At 47.0% G+C, this 17558-nt stretch overlaps 1 pseudogene; it reads left to right on the top strand.

The window, feature by feature from the left end:
- The first annotated feature begins 10772 nt into the window (after positions 1-10772).
- On the top strand, positions 10773-13129 carry LOC119444917 (uncharacterized; annotated as a pseudogene).
- The last annotated feature ends 4429 nt before the right edge of the window (positions 13130-17558 follow it).

Consider the following 17558-nt stretch of genomic DNA (forward strand, 5'->3'; position numbering starts at 1 on the left):
AGCATACTGGTGAGCAAGTACTTCGCAACTACGGCATCGATTCTAGGAACACTACAGGAGCGATGTTGGTAGAATTCGCGGAAAGAAATAGGCTCCGCATAATGAATACCTTCTTCGGGAAGCGCAGCAACAGTAAGTGGAGCTGGAAATACCCCAAATGGAGAAACGAGAAATGAAATAGATTTCCTACTCTCTGCCGATCCCAGCATAGTGCCGAATGTAGAAGTGTTAGGTAGGGTAAAATTCAGTGACCATAGGTTAGTGAGGCTTAGGATTTCTCTCAAATTGAAGAGAGAAATAATAAAATTAGCCAAGAAGAAACAGGCCAACCTAGATGCAGTAAGGGTAAAGCACACCAATTTAGGCTGGTGCTCGCAAACAAATATGTAGCTTTATAATAGGAACATGAAGACAACTTAGAGGTAATGAATGAAACCGTAACTAGGTTCATCTCAGAAGCAGCACTTGAAGTGAGATGTTAGTCACCAAGGCAACGAGTAGGTAAGCTCTCCCAAGTAACAAATGACCTAATAAAGAAACAACAAAACATGAAAGTGTAAAACTCGAGAGATCACATAGAATTCGCTGAACTGTCGAAACGGATCAACAAGAAGAAAGTAAGGGATATCCGAAATTATAACGCGGAAGAGATTACGGAAGCACTAAAATATGGACGCTGCATCAAATCAGTGAGAAGAAAACTTGGCATAGGACAAGGCAAAATGTATGCACTGAAATGCAATCAGGGTAATGTCATCAGCAATTTTGATGAGATTGTAAAAGCAGAGGAATAATTCTATACTGACCGGTACAGTCCCCAGGGCAGCCTTTAATTCGAAGTACGTTAATTCTTTAATTCGAAGTAGTGATGATACTTTAATTCATATTAATTCATTAATAAATACTTTAATTCGAAGTAGTGATGAACAGGATACAGAGGCTCTTTCTATAACTAGTGATGAAGCTAGAAGGACCTTGAAACACATGACCAGGGGAAAAGCTGCTGGAGAAGATGGAATAACACTCGATTTAATTGGAGGAGATATCATGCATGAAAAGCTTGCGGCCCTTTTACGCATTGTCTCACGACTTCAAGTGTACCAGAAAGCTGCAAGAACGCCAACATTATACTCATCCATAAGAAGGGAGACGTTAAAGAATTGTAGAATTATAGACCCATTAGCTTGCTTTCAGTATTGTATAAAATATTCATCAAGATATTTCCAATAGAATCAGGGCAACACTTGACTTCAGGCAACTAAGAGAACAGGCTGGCTTCAGGAAGGGATAGTCTACGATGGATCATATCCATGTAATCAACCAGGTAATAGAGAAATCTGCGGAGTACAATCAACCTCTCTATATGGCTTCATAGATTATGAAAAAGCATTTGATTCAGTAGATATACCAGCCGTCGTAGAGGCATTACCTAACCAAAGAGTACAGTATGCATACGTGAATATCTTGGCTAATATCTACAAGGATTGCGCAGCAACCTTGGTTCTCCACAAGAAAAGTAGAAAGATACCTATCAAGAAAGGGGTCAGGCAAAGAGACACAATCTCTCGAATGCTATTCCCTGCATGCTTAGAAGAAGTATTCAAGCTCTTAGACTGGGAAGGCTTAGGAGTGAGGATCAATGGCGAATATCTCAGCAACCTTTGGTTTGCAGGTGACATCTTTCTATTCAGCAACAATGGGAATGAATTACAGCAAAGGATTAAGGATCTTAATCGAGAAAGTGTAAGAGTGGGGTTGAAGAATAATAGGCAGAAGACAAAAATAATGTTAAATAGCCTGGCAAGGAAACAAGAATTCATGATCGCCAGTCAGCCTCTAGTCTGTAAAGGAGTACGTTTATCTAGGTCAATTACTCACAGGGGACCCTGATCAGGAGAAAGAAATTTACTGGAGAATAAAATTGGGTTGGAGTGCATACGGCAGGCATGGTCAAATCATGAATGGGAGCTTACCACTGTCATTGACAAGAAAAGTGTACAATCATTGCATTCTACCGGTGCTAACATATGGGGCCGAAACTTAGAGGTAAACAAAGAAGCTCGGGAACAAGTAAAGGACCGCATAAAGAGCGACGGAACGAGAAATGTTAGGCCTAAAGTTAAGAGGCAGGAAGAGACTGGTGTTGATCAGAGAGAAACGGGGATAGCCGATATTCTAGTTGACATTAGACGAAAAAAATGGAGCTGGGCAAGCCATCTAGTGCGTAGGATGGATAACCGTTGGACCATTAGTGTTACAGAATGGATACCAAGAGAAGGGAAGCGCAGTCGAAGACGGCAGAAGACTAGGTGGGTTGGTGAAGTTAGGAAATTTGCAGGCGCAAGTTGGAATCAGCTAGCGCAAAACAGGGGTAATTGGAGATCACAGGGAGAGGCCTTCGTCCTGCAGTGGACATAAATATAGACTGATGATGATGACCTGTTTTAGGTAAATCTACCTATTTAATCTACATATGAGGCAATCTTTTTGAGGCGTATGTCCGTGCCTGACCTCTTCCCCGCCAACTTGAGCCACTCCTTGGTTCATGGTCAAATGGGTAATACACCTGACTACTGAGCTGAGCGAACTGGGTTCAAAACAAACGTCGGATCAACTTGCGTAAATGGGTATGTGGTGCTCTTTAGTGCCATACTTTTACTCCACCTTGGCTTAGTGTGTATAGGCGGCTCATCAATGAAACTATTAGATGCCTACTTGGATCTTAACGTATGTGTCACTTTTATGTGCCGGTCTTCAATTGAACCTCTTTTAAGGCAAATTGGGCCACTCGGTATAGGTCACTGGATAAGTGCCGTTCTTGAATGAAGCCCTCTGACGCCAACTTGGGTATCGGTATGTGTCGCATTTCATGACACCTCTTTGATGCCGACCTTGGTCACTGGGCATGTGCCATTAGTTCTTCTTCTTGTTCTTCTTCTTTCTGGGGTTTTACGTGCCAAAACCAGTTCTGATTATGAGGCACGCCGCAGTGGAGGGCTCCGGATTAATTTCGACCATTAGTTACACGCGCGCTTTCGTAATGATCATTGCATAAACCATATTATGAACAATTATCCACCAACGACCGCCACAATATCCAACTTGACATCTCCCACAATCGGAAACAGACCAACACTTGAGTTGCCCAACTAACAGACTCGAAGTCCTTCAGAGACAGTCTCAGTGGCAATACAACAATCCACGACATCGACCATTTGCTTAAGGGCCTTCTCATCACTGCAGAACACCACCCCAAGAACATTCAACTAAGCACCAACAGCACTGCAGTCGACCCGCATCTCCTTCATCTCTGGGAGGCCAAAAGAAGCCTCCTGAGGAGTTGGAAGAGGCATAAACTCCATAGAAAACTTATGCAACGAATCGCCCTTCTCACCATACTGGTACAAGATTACACGGAGCTACTTGTCAGGCAAATTTACACACCTTTTGTGACAGCCTTCAAGGAACACTCAGTACCAAGAAACTTGGCGTCTCCTACGCGCTCTCTTAGCTACCGACCGCACCAAAACACAACATAGGCAAGATCTGCGCAGACTAAACGAAGGGAAATAAAAGTTCATTCATTCATTCACAACCGCGCTGGATCGTAGTAGGATCTACTTCGTGAACTTCAGCAGAAACTTAGCAGGGACAAGCCCACTTCGTCGGCGAGCCGCAAGGCGAACGACGGCGCACCAAACCCAGACATTGATAGACCATTCACGCAAGCAGAGCTCCACGCAGCCTTAGCCAAACTCACTATAGAATAGAAACACCAGTCTCGGCAAGGACCGAATCACTTGTAAGCTCCTACGCAACCTCCCACAATCGGCCGCAACAGCACTGCTCCAGTACTACAACGACTGCTGGGAAAAGGAGGGCCTACCAGCAGCCTGGAAGCATTCAGAGGTCACCATGATCCCCAAACCCAACAAACTCCTTCGCATCGAAAACCTCCGTCCCATCTCCATCACGTCCTGCGTGCGCAAACACCTCGAGCACATGGCATACGACCGGTTAATGCCATACCTCGAGGACAACGGATACTTGCCGCACACAATTTTCGTATACCGACAACATTTGTCCAAGCAGGACGTACTCCTATTCCTCAAGGAAGACCTGCTCGACTACCTTGATCACAGACACAAATCATCAATCCTGACAATCGACGTAAACGGCGCATTTGACAACGTAAGCCATGAAGTCATCCTCCGGAACCTCGAAAATACAGGCTGCGGAGCCTGGATCTATAACCACATCAGCAGCTTTTTGATACACCGAACAGCAACAGTAGGCGACTGCAACCTCCGCAGCGATAAATTTCGGCTACCCAACAAAGGAACCACACAAGGATCAGTGAGTTCACCACTCCTTTTCAATATCGTAATGATCTAGCTGCCAAAACAACTCAATGCCATCCCAAACCTATGTCATGCCCTTTACGCCGACGACATCACACTCTAGACCAAAGCATCTACTACTGGACAACAAGAACGCAGTCTACAAGAAGCCATCGATACTATCGAAAGATGCCTCCGAGACTGCGGTCTCCCATGCGCAGACAAAAAGTCGGAGCTTCTCGTCCTCAGAGCACGGACGCGAGGACGACCGCCCAACTATACCGAACCCGATCCCAGAGTCTTCATCAACGGAACCAAACTCCCTATTGTCAACTCCCTTCGCGTACTCGGTCTTCACATCCACAAGGACGGATCAGGAGCGGCCACTCTCCTGTGCCTCCAAAGTACACGGCCACAAGTTACGCACCTCGTCAAGAGGATAAGAAACCAAAGAAGCGGACTCAAGGAAGAAGACACAGTAAGGATAATTCAAGCCCTCCTAACTAGCTGTATCATCTACGGCACTTCCTACCTGACACTCAAGCCGGCTGAAATCAAGAAACTCAATGTCATCACTTGAAAGGCAATCAAGGTAGCCTTGACCCTCCCACCCACGGCATCAACGGAGAAACTCCTCAAGCTCGGCGTTCACAATACGTGGGAAGAGCACTCGAAGGCTCATAAAATCAGCCAACTAGAGCGGCTCATTCTCAGACCCACCGGACGTGAAGTTTTGCCCTACCTCAACTACAGTGAAAGCTAGATTGCCGAAACAGACCAGAAATCAAGAATCCCAACTGAATTCCGTGAGTGTATCAGTGTTGCCCGTATACCACGCCATATGCATCGGACCTACAATAAGGAGCGTCAGCAAATCAGAATCCGCGCACTCAGCAAGAAATACGCGACAAATCCTGATGCGAGGTGCAGCGATGCTGCCAGGTATATTAAACGAAACGCCTTTGCCCTAAGTGTCACGGATCAGCAAGGTAAAGAACTCGCCATTGTCACCATCCGGGCAATAGCCGCCGAGATCGACTGCAGAGGAGACGGCAATCGCTCTGGCGATAACAACTTGCCGTGAAGTAGCCGCAATCCTCACTGATTCCCAAGCAGGAGCTCGCAACTATCAAAAAGGACACATAAGAGAAGCTGCACTCAAGATACTTCAAAATCACATCGCACGCGCCCCGCTCCCCGACACCCACATCAACTGGATTCCAGGCCATCAGGGCATGACAGAAATGAGCCGGCACACCCCGCTGCCCGCGAGCATATCAGCCGGGCTTTCCTTCCATCCCACATGAGGCCTGCCACCAACGTTGATGATATCGCACTAAAGTACTTGGAGCTACTGCAATACCACGGACTCAGCAGAAGAACGTACCCATCACCAAACAACAAGAAGCTGAGCAAAGAGCAAGGAGTCATCTTCCGCCGCCTGCAGACAAAGACCTTTGTACACGGAATAATCATGCACAGACTCTATCCTACGCAGTACTCGTACACATGCACCGACTGTGACGTCCCAGACACCCTGCAACACATGGGCCAGGATTGCCCACTTCGTGACACATTACCAGACCCCAGCTCACAAGTTCAACCAGACGATTCCAAACAAGGATGCCCCATAAAGGCTGAAGAAGAGCACCCCAACTCAGCGCACTTCAATACCACCACCGAAACGTGGGAGGCGAAGCTTTCCTCTGACGACCTGGTCGACCAACGCAGTATTGTCGTCCGGGCCAAGGGGGCAGCCCAAGCCAGAGGGTTCCTGGAATAAGGAACCCTCCCACCTAGGGTGAACCACATCCTAAATCAGATTACCGTTTCAGAAAATAAAAGTTTATTTTTTTCTTTCTCCCTCTATCCACCAGCCATAAGATAGATTGCTAATTGCACTTATGTCACCAGTCATTGTCAAAGGATGGGTGCGTCACCAATTTTTTTTTTGCCTGACGCACCGTACATGGCTCTTCTAGTAATCACTGTCCGTGTTAGCCTGCATTTCAAATCCTTAACAGTATCCGTGACAAACGCATGATTTCATCTTACACAGCTCGTTTGCTACAGACTTCGAAACAGAGTTCCAAAAGTTTCAGAAGCTTTAGGCCTGTCTAGCGCAGTGGGACAACATGATGACAGCAATAAACCGTGGAAACCAAACCCTGCAAAGAAGTAAACACAACGACATCTGGCAATGTTGTCATGATTTGGAACATTTATTTCGCACTAAGGGAAGACGATGGAATTTTGGTGTCTTTTTTGACGCTTTTTCAAGGCGAGAAATGTAACCCAACCAGCAAGTGAGATTGACCGAACTAATGACTCATTGAATAGTAGCAAGTATTTTCTCAGAGGCTCTGGAGATTGATTGGTACACAAGATGAAGTAAAGCTGTGATGCGTATCAAAAATCACAAAAAGTACTATAACTAGGTATGTCAAAATTACCGTACCTCCTAGAAAACCGCTGTACATAAAAAATGCACCATGTTTGCAGGCTCTTACGCACCGCATAACTGCTAACAGTTATCTACTGTACACATAACTGTACACAGTTATGCGTTGCATAACTGCACCGCATAACTGCACACATGACCCACAAATTTGGAGAACAAGTCCGTCGAAACCGATGGAGACAAAATTAAGGATCGGTATATTGACTCGTGTACATGTTTATCTTTCACTGGTGGCCGCTTTCCACCGGCTAACAAATGTTAAACGTTATCGCTCGGCGCAGGACGCGCCTGCATCGGAAGCTTCTCGAACGTTATCGATGCTTCTATCCATCGTCTCTGGTCACCGACGCTCATATAATCTGATTGTATGTGCGACGCAAATTGTCTAGAACTTCCTGGAAGACACGCGGGCACCAGGGATAATTCTGGAACCTTCGATGCAGGGACGTAGCCAGGGGGGAGGTTCAACCCCCCCCCCCCCCCCCCCCACTTACCCACTCTTTGTTCTCGTCGCTTCGCGCTGACATAATTCAAGAAACCGGTGCTACTATCACAATTTCATTCCTGGGCGCTTCTGTTTGGGTTGGTAATTTACAGCGAATCATGTCTGCATATGGAAAAAAACTGTCACGGTGTTTGTCAAGGCTTTGACACTCTGTGAGGTTTTGGGCGAGAATGTGGCGGTCGCATTCTGCAGCAACAATTGCGGCAGCCGCATTTTAGGTGAAGGCGAAAATGCTCGAGGCCCGTTTAGATTTAGGTGCACGTTAAAGACCCCAGGTGGTCTAAATTTACGGTATACATTTCTGCCGCTTCCATTCAGGTGCCGGTTAGGCCGCGCTCGCGCAGGATCTTAGTCTGCGCTCGAAACGTCTCTTGTATGCGATTACGCCCCTACGGAAGGCTGGTAGTTACTATTGTGTTGTTGAATCCCAAACCAGCAATTACGGAAGGCAGGTAGTTGCTGTTGTGTTGTGGAATCCCAAACCAGCAATGTACACACGCAGTGGTTGATGCCAGCAGTGAAATTCTACTGACTGGCAACAGAATGCACGAAACAGACAGCCGACAAGTATGGATTACTGCTGTGCGCAGTACAGCGTAAGTAAACTCTTGTTGCAGGCGCTGACAGTTCTCGTCGGAGTTCACGCGTCCTGAGAAATTGATTATGCGCTGAACAAGACCGGAGTTCATTCCTGCATCACTAGTACAAAAATCAGTCGAGATTCTGTGAGGTACAAGGCCGCTTCCTTTTTGCACCGGCGTAAGTGAAGCAGAAATGAGTTGCACGCACTACTTAATATGCGTACACATGCCATGCCTATGCTGTGCGGTGAAATATTCTGTACAATTATGAATCTGTTGACGTAAAGGCAAATGATGGCTGCACGCTCGCACACAGCGGAAGACACAGCGGTCCATGCACTTGCCGCAGGAAATGCAACCCTCTCGTATGAGGGAGCAGGGTGACGAAAGTTTCGAAAAAAAAAAGCATTACGCGTTCTTGCGCGTATTTAAGTTTTCTAGCGCAAAGACGCAGCGAACAAGCTATTGCATGGGAGTAGGTATATAGCCTGTTCACACGTGCATTTTCACGCGTATAGCCGTCCTTGACTTGTGAAACGCACTTCGCCCCGACGAGGACGACGCCATCTACGCTTAACGGAGATTAACAATTAATGATGTCTTCTCCGATCGGGTGGGCCATCTCAATGATGCGTTTTCGAAGACTGGTCCAATCATTGGCGCAATGAGAGACCGTTGCTCCAAACGCCCACTGTACCTGTCGTACTTACTGTATTTTACTGAGCTTACTTTACGTTTTACTTAATGTCTTCACAAGCACACGCGAGGGGGGGGGGGGGAAGGGGGAAGTCCCATGTCTTTGATATACATGTATAGAGTCTGCTTAAACTACCGATATTTATTATCGAACATGTCACGTAGCGGAAAGCAGACGCTTGCCCCCCCCCCCCCCCCCCCCCCCCTCGGGCCGGTGAACGCCCCCCCCCCCCCCCGAAAAAAAATTTCTTGATTCGATGACTCACGTGTAAAAGCCGACGCGTTTCACCGCATATCAGAATTATATGATCGCCGACTGTGTTCGCCGCTATCGTTGTGCTACGAGTGTAGGTTGCTTTTGTGGGCACAGGTTCGCCCAATAAAGAATCAGTTTCGTCATACACAAATTTACGACTGTTTACTTCAGCGTCACTACAACGTGACAATATTAAAGAGGACCTATGCAGTGGACGTAAATATAGGCTGATCATGATGATGATAATAATAATACAGAGGAAATTTACCTGCTTGTCGACAGAATACATCCTAGATATAACTTGTCTCATGAAATAATGTAGCCGCGCGAGATGCCGACAAAGCGCGCATGTTAATTTTTCAAGCACTGTTAAGGTTTTATTTGTTTTGGGGGGCTAATGGTGGATTGCGCAAACAGCCAAGAGGACATGATTCACTAGAGCGGAAGTTTGGGAAGTTTGGAATCCTTAAGAACGGCGAAGGAGCGCAAACTGAGAAACGGTCGAAAAAGGCGCACATACACACACATACAGGCGGATATGGAGGCATGCGGTAATAGATTGCTTGTGCAACGGCCAGCCAAGGCAGCAACACTGGGCGAACAAGGAGAGCAACGCTGTGCGCAAGCGCGGCTATATATGCGTTCCCGTGTCTTCAATAAACGCTTCTTCGTGTGGTGATCACGGTGTGCATTACGCTCGATACATGGTGTCAGAAGTGTAGCTCGCTCACGGACCATGACCGACCTACCCCCGCCTGAGCCACTGCAAGTGGGCGACAACGCAGCGGCGTCCTGGCAGACATTCAAGCAACGCATCGAGCTGTACCTGATAGCAACGGAGCCCACGAAGCCACGCAGTAAGGAGCAGAAAGCTGGAATTTTTTTGCATGTTGCGGGTCAAGAAGCTATTGACGTGTTTAATACCCTGAACCTATCACCGGAGGAAGCTAATGACTACGACGCGTTGGTTAAAGCGTTTGAAAACTACTGCTTGCCTAAGCGTAATGAGACTTACGAACGCTATGTGTTCCGCTCGCGTCGTCAGGCACACGGAGAGCCATTTGAACAGTTCTTTCGGGATCTGCAACTAAAAGCAAGAACGTGCAACTTTGGGGATTTGCGAGATTCCATGCTGCGGGACCAAATCGTGTATGGCATTTGCAGCACTTCCCTGCGAGAAAAACTTCTTCGAAAGAAAGACTTGACGCTGGTTACAGCAGTAGAATGCTGCAAAGCTGAGGAACTTGCCGAATCGCAAAATAGGGCGTGGATGGAGGAAAACAACATTGAACCTGTTTCACGAACGCAAGCGAAACGCGGACGCCAAAAATGCCGGTACTGCAACTTCTCGCACGCGCCAAGGAAGTGTCCGGCGTTCGGCAAGACATGCAACAAGTGCACGAAGCCTAATCACTTCGCCGCCTGCTGTACAAGCAAGCGAGCAGCCGTTGATGACGTGTTCGAAGGAGCGGAGAGTGACAGTGACTTCGACGTTCTGGAGATCAGCACGACGGAAAGTAAGCGTGGCCCCGAAAGTCGCGACTGGATTATAACAACGAACATTGAAGGAACTGATGTGCAGCTGAAGGTCGATACGGGAGCGCAGGCTAACTTGTTGCCGCGTTCGCTGTTCAAAAGGCTCGGAACTAAGCAGCAGCCGTACCCCACGAGGAGCATCCTGCGCCATTATGGGGGTGGCGAAATACCACACAGTGGCAAGGTTCGCCTCGCCGTGCAGTTAGACAAACGGCGTGTGCTACTTGAGTTCTTCATAGTAAAGAAGAAGCAAGCCATTCTGGGCCTCGGGGCAAGTGAGCAACTTGGTCTGGTCAACAGAGTGAACGCGGTGGACAGCAGCGAGGCATATGGAAGCCTAAAGCAGGCATTCCCGAGGTTATTCACTGGCATTGGCAGGACGCAGTGCGAGTACAAAATGGTGCTTCGAGAGGACGCTGTCCCTGTGGTACAGCCAACCCGGCGTGTACCTTTCGCCCTCAAGGAGCCACTTAAGAAAGAACTTGACCGGATGAATGCTGCAAACATCATCGAGAAGGTGGAAGAACCATCAGACTGGGTAAGTCCCCTGGTTATCGTGAGGAAGAAAAATGGGGACTTAAGAGTATGCATGGACCCGCGAGCAATTAATAGGGCGGTGAAGAGAGAGCACTTTCAGTTGCCATGTCGGGAAGAAATCGAATGGGATCTAGCGCATGCAAAGTATTTCAGCAGACTCGATGCCAACAGTGGTTTTCATCAAATTCCTCTCGACAAAAAGACATCAGAAATCTGCACATTCAGTTCGCCGTTTGGCCGGTATCGGTATCTCAGACTGCCGTTCGGTATTGCATCTGCACCCGAAGTTTTCCAGCGTACAATGAGCCAGATATTTGACGACCTCCCGGGAACACGTGTGTACATTGACGATGTGCTAGTGTGGGGTTCTACGCAAAAGGAACATGATGAACGCCTGTTCAAAGCGCTGGAAAGGGCACAGGCAGAGGGCCTAACTTTGAATGCAGAAAAGTGCATTTTCGGACGCACTGAAATCAGCTTCTTGGGTGATAAGATTAGTTCCAAAGGTATTGAGCCCGATCCCGACCTGATAAAGTGCGTTTTAAACCACCCTCCGCCAACGACCAAGAAAGACGTTCAACGCTTGCTTGGCACCGTGAACTATTTCGGCAAGTACTTGCCCCTGTTGTCAGCCCATACTGAGGCCTTGCGCAGCCTGATTAGAAAGGACACAGTTTTCGAATGGACGCATGTTCACGAGCGTGAGTGGGCGCAGCTCAAGATGATGCTGACGGAAGCGCCCGTCCTGGCTATCTTTAATCCCGAGCTTCCCACAAAACTGTCGACGGATGCGTCAGCATTTGCACTCGGAGCAGTGCTTTTCCAACAACATGGAGGAGACTGGCGCCCGGTAGGCTACGCGTCGCGGGCACTCACAGAAACCGAGCGAAGGTACGCCCAAATAGAAAAAGAGGCCCTGGGCATAACATTCGGCTGTGAAAAGTTCAATGATTATGTCATAGGAAGACATATCGTTATCGAAACCGACCACAACCCATTATTGGCAATTTCAAAAAAGGAAATAGGCGACATGCCACCGCGTCTGCAACGACTATTTCTTCGACTGCTCAAGTACGAGTTTGAGTTGCAGTATGTTCCAGGCAGCAAATTGGTTGTTGCTGACACATTGTCACGAATACCATCACGGGAACAACCAGAAAAAGGCACAACAGACGTTGAAGTTCATGCCGTGGGCGCCCTGACTGCCGTTGTCGGACCAGCCACCCTATCCCGTCTGCAGGTAGCACCCGCCAGTGATGCAACGGCGCAAGACGTCATCTCCAGGCTGCAGTCATCAATGCCTATAGAAGGTGAACTAAAGTCCTTCACACAAGAACTTTCTGTAGTCAACGGAGTACTCCTCAAGGGAACCAAAGTAGTCGTGCCTGCAAGCATGCGAACAGAGATGCTGCGACGAGTGCACCAAGGGCATCTCGGCTTAGGAAAATGCAAATCGAGGGCTCGCAAGTTGATGTATTGGCCAGGAATGTCAACAGATATTGCTCAGTTCATTGACAGGTGTGACGTTTGCAAGAAGTTTGCTTATCGACAGCCTGACGAGCCCCTGTGCCAGCGCAGCGTTCCAGACATGCCATGGGCCAGAGTTGGTACAGATCTTTTTCAACACGCCGGAAAGCATTTTTTGGTTGTCTATGATGCCTACTCTAATTTTCCAGAAGTCGAGCACCTGAAGGAGACCTCTGCAACAACTGTCATTCATAAACTACGTCAGATCTTTGCAAGGCATGGAATACCGCTAGAAGTTTGCAGTGATGGCGGCCCGCAGTTTGCGTCAAAAGAGTTTAAAGATTTTGCGGCTCGTTATGACTTTGTGCATACGATTTCAAGTCCACGTTTTCCCAGGTCCAATGGGCTCGCCGAGAAGGGCGTACAAGTGGTCAAGCGGCTTCTGGGCAAGACTGAGACCAAGAAAGAGGACTTCTATTTGGGCCTTCTCAACTACAGGGTGTGTCCTCTCGAAGATGGCCGTTCACCATCGGAACTGCTAATGGGACGAAGTCTAAGAACGCTACTTCCAAATTTTTCAGCGTCATCCTCAGGTCTCGTTCAAAAACATGTTCAGGCAAGGACCTCAGGAAGACCACTACCTCCGCTACAGAAGGGAGACGTCGTCCGAATCCTCCGAAATGGTAGATGGGATATCAAAGCGCAAGTCCAAGATCTCGTGGCCCCGAGATCGTACACCGTTCTGACTGAGGATGGCCGGATTTTCCGTCGAAATAGACAGCACCTTCGCAAAACACCAGAAGCGTTCTATCGAACCATCCATTACCAGGCGGACGACTGCGACGACGCCCCTGATTCATCTCCGAGCGCTGTCACACAGCAGAGGCAAGAACCTCCGCAGGCCACACAGGACCGACCACCAGCAGGCACACCAGGAGTGCCCAACATTGCAGATTCACTGCGACGATCTACCAGACCGCGAAGACCCCCAGACCGCCTGGCCTACACGCACGGGTTCCAGCAGACTGAAACATCCTAGGAGTGTCGACTGCTACGCATCGATGTTGAGTGCTTTCAGTGCTTTCAGTGCTTTCAATGCTTTCAGTCCTATCTGTGTTTTCAGTTTGCGCTTTTCCTTCTTCAAAGAAAGGAGGATGCAACGGCCAGCCAAGGCAGCAACACTGGGCGAACAAGGAGAGCAACGCTGTGCGCAAGCGCGGCTATATATGCGTTCCCGTGTCTTCAATAAACGCTTCTTCGTGTGGTGATCACGGTGTGCATTACGCTCGATACAGCTTGGTACATTTACAGGTCTCATAATAGTTACTACAAATATTTTGTGTTCTTGTTACGGCGATAAAGTTCATTATACTACACTTTTATATTTATTATATGATAACATAACACTATCATTCTCTTCCATAAATATATGATCATGATGATGATGATGAAAGTGTATGATATACGGGACGCAACCCCAATATCACCATATAAAGTATATGAGCAGTACTTTGGGTTTAACACGACCACAACCACAACAACTCAAGCACCGACTGTGCTTCCAGACACTGTGAGTAATTCTCATACCGCAAGCAAAAGTGATTGTATACATCAGTGGTATGATTGTAGCTGAAGGTACATCGAGACATCCGGGACTAAGTTTGGAACCAAGTGTATTACCGTCTCTGTTTTCTAAAAGAAATCGTCAGAAAGATATATAACAGGTATTTTTGTCATTAACCAAGGTAATGAAGTAGTTAAGAAAAGGAGTTGTCGCATGGAAATTATTTCACTTGTTGTCTTACCTATTACGCGATAGTCGACATATGTCGCTTATATATTTCCTTCCTAACATCTGTAAAATTTTTAAGCAAAGCCTTCTATGCATCCTATTGAAAATTTGAGGATGATCACTGCTGCTCTTCTGCCTATTATAAAACTGTTTGGTCGAACTGTTCTTTTCCAGTCGATATCTGCCCGAATAGAAAACTTGGTCCGCTCGGTATGCTCAACTGGGCATCTGCCGCTGTTTATGTTTTTGAATAGACAACTTCACGCACTGGGCCGGAACCACTAGGTTTGTATTTAAATAGACAGTAGTGAGAACAAGCCACTGGGTATGTCATTGGACACTGGACATATGCAACTGACCATGTGCCACTGAATATATGCCACTGGGTGCGTTTAAGAATAGACAACTTGCAAAACTTTACATGGATTTATGTTTATCTCAGGCACTGAATGACATTATGAACTTCTCGTTGATTGTAATGTGTCTACTACTGTCTCAATTTTGCTCCTACTCCTACTCTCTCAGCTAACGCGAAGGCACCGCGAGCTCGCGAAAATGGTCCCCGAAAGCTCCTCTACCTTAACCGGCATCGGTTTACTAATATGAAATTCCCAGAAGCACTGTGCCATCGCATTGAATTATGTTACTGGTGTCTTACTCAAAGCACAGGAGGACGAGGTGAGGTTTTCTTTTCAGTGTAGGAGATGTTGAAGAAGGTTGCGGGAAAACATGGGACCATAAATGTTGTGCGGCGCTGCGTTAGTAGTTAGAAATGTCTACGCTACCTATGACTCAAGCCGAAATTGGAGTTACTCCCGTTATTGGCTTCAGGACCTTTTGATAGAAATGATCCCATTCATTCTTATTTCATGTACTTAACAATTTTAATCCCATAATAATAAAGTTTTCTTTGTTTGATAGATAACGACCTGAAGGACATAGAAACCATTTATTATTATTTTGCAGCTGCTCACCTGGCAAGGTTGCAGGTACCCTAATGGGACGCCATTTGAAGACGGAAAAGGCTGCTTGGTAAGCATTACTGCGCTTTATGATATTGCGAAAGCTGTTTGCGCACTTCGCCATCGCCATGCGTACTCTTCGTTATCCATTCTTTCATTTTTCTCGGCTATCTCGTGTCATTGTTCGGAATACTGCTTATAGTCGGACAATGGCTCAAACTATATTCTTGAAATTCGCATTGCTTTCCAGACGTGTAGAGCGAGGAAGATTAATCATGAATTCTCGTACGTCTGAACTATTTTACCCATGGTAGTTTATGCACCTTTCTATTTCATTGTGATATATGCAACCGAACTACAGTTTAAAAAATCACTTTCCGCTACATCAATTAATCTGTAATTCTTTGTGCACATCGTGATATCAACAATCGGCAACTATAAATTATGGTATTACCGGTAGCTCATTGAATATCACTACTCAATTATTTAACATATGCAACAACAACTACCCCAAATAATATGGTCTAACCCAGACTGAATCTGACCTTACGCAGTAATCATTGCTAGGCAAAACATTTCGGGCTTGAGTCACTACGTTTTTGCAGATGAGAGAGACCCTCTCTCACTTATCTAAGTCGAGCGTTTATTTTTGGGCCCACCTCTACGGACAACAGGTATGAAGGTCTTTCATGTGTACTTTCATGATGAATATGTTTCAAAATAAAGTTAAATGGCGCACTTTTTCAGACACAGAAATCTGCAGCATTGGCACGCTATTTCCCACAGAAGTACTGTGGTGGTAAGGCCTTTGATGGACGCCGAGCGCAGCCGGGCAGCGGGCAGGAAGGAAGTGAGCCTGACTCCGATCACGGGCACGATAACCTCCTTTGTTTGACGCAAGCAACTTTTATATACAGAAAACAATCATGTGACAAGTGACGCGATGGACAGACAATGTTTCACACATCAGAGCGAAAGCACCCGATAACGCAGACACATGACACGCGGCATAGGCGCTATCAGCAATTTAGTGGTTGCTGGAATAATAATTCATTACCCACCCGAAGATATCTGCCAAACAATAAATATGCCAGAAGTAACATTGTAACATGAGAACTGAAGTACTCGGGCGCTGTAAATACCATTTTTTGTAAGCAGGTGGTGTGCTTTATACGTCGCTGTTCTACATAGCAATGGCTAGGACTGGGCTGGACTGGACTGGTGTATCTTTTGAAGCCAGCCTAACAGCTCTGCATTGAAATGAAACTGACGACAGTATCCAGTAATGAATAGGCGTTTTTATGATATCTGCGCCAATTCTCTTTCCTATAGCTGTACTGCAGCTGGTATGCAGTAGACACTGGTTGTTAGGGTTGCGCCATCGTCTTCACGATGTCCTAGAATTGCCTCTGTTCGATTTTCTCCTCAGAAATAAGCCGGTCCTGCATGATATTTTGGGCTAAATATCAGTTTCCATTAAAAAAACAGTGCCTCAGTGCCGCCCCAAATGCAAAAAAAAAAAAATTGGCCACATATCAGCTAGCTTCGCTGAACATGACGTCGAAAGACGATAGCACTAGTCGGCGAGCACTAGTGGTAACAGCAGGCATCGTTTCAGCTCTTCGAATACTTCGACTTGCGATGTTTCCCACTTGAACTTGACGTAGGTTTTCAAAATTGGTCAATGGCCTGGCGATATGTCAAGATACTTTACAAAGCACCTGTAAGAGGCACACAGGTCAAGGAATCTGAGCACTGATTTCTTGTCGACGGGCTGCTGGAACTTTGCTACAGCGGTTGTCTTTTGTAGATCGGCGTGGACTCCATATCTGCTTATCATGTGGCCGAGGAACAAGGGCTCTCCGTAAGCGAAGCCACACTTTTCTGGTTTCAGAGTGAGTCCCGCTGACTTGACTGCCTCTGCTACATTCCGAAGCCGCCTATGATGGTCGTCGAAATTCGCGGCAATGACGACGATGTCATCCAAGCATACGAGGCAAGTCTGCCATGTCAAGCCTGCCAAGACTGTGTCGATCACGCGCTGGAACATCGCAAGAGCCGAGCAAAGCCCTAACGGCATAACACTGAACTCTAAGAGGCCATATCGTGTATTAAGGCGGTTTCTTCTCGATCTCTCTCGCGTACTTCGAGTTGCCAGCAGCCCGTATTCAGGTACATCAACGAACAATACGTTGTATTACAGAGCTGGTCCATACCGTCGTCTATCCATGAAAGGGGGCATATGTCTTTCTTCGCGATTGTGATAACCGGCGAGAGTCGGAACAAAAACGCAAAGTTCGATCCTTCTTTTCCACTAACGCTACATAATACCCACCGGCTTTTACACTGCTGAACGATGTCGTCGCGCCACATTTCGTCGACTTGTTCTGTGCTAGCTTCACGTTCTTGCGTCAAAACTAGGTAG

This window comes from Dermacentor silvarum, chromosome 3 (genome assembly GCF_013339745.2).
Source record: "Dermacentor silvarum isolate Dsil-2018 chromosome 3, BIME_Dsil_1.4, whole genome shotgun sequence".
NCBI classification, from domain to species: Eukaryota; Metazoa; Arthropoda; class Arachnida; order Ixodida; family Ixodidae; genus Dermacentor; species Dermacentor silvarum.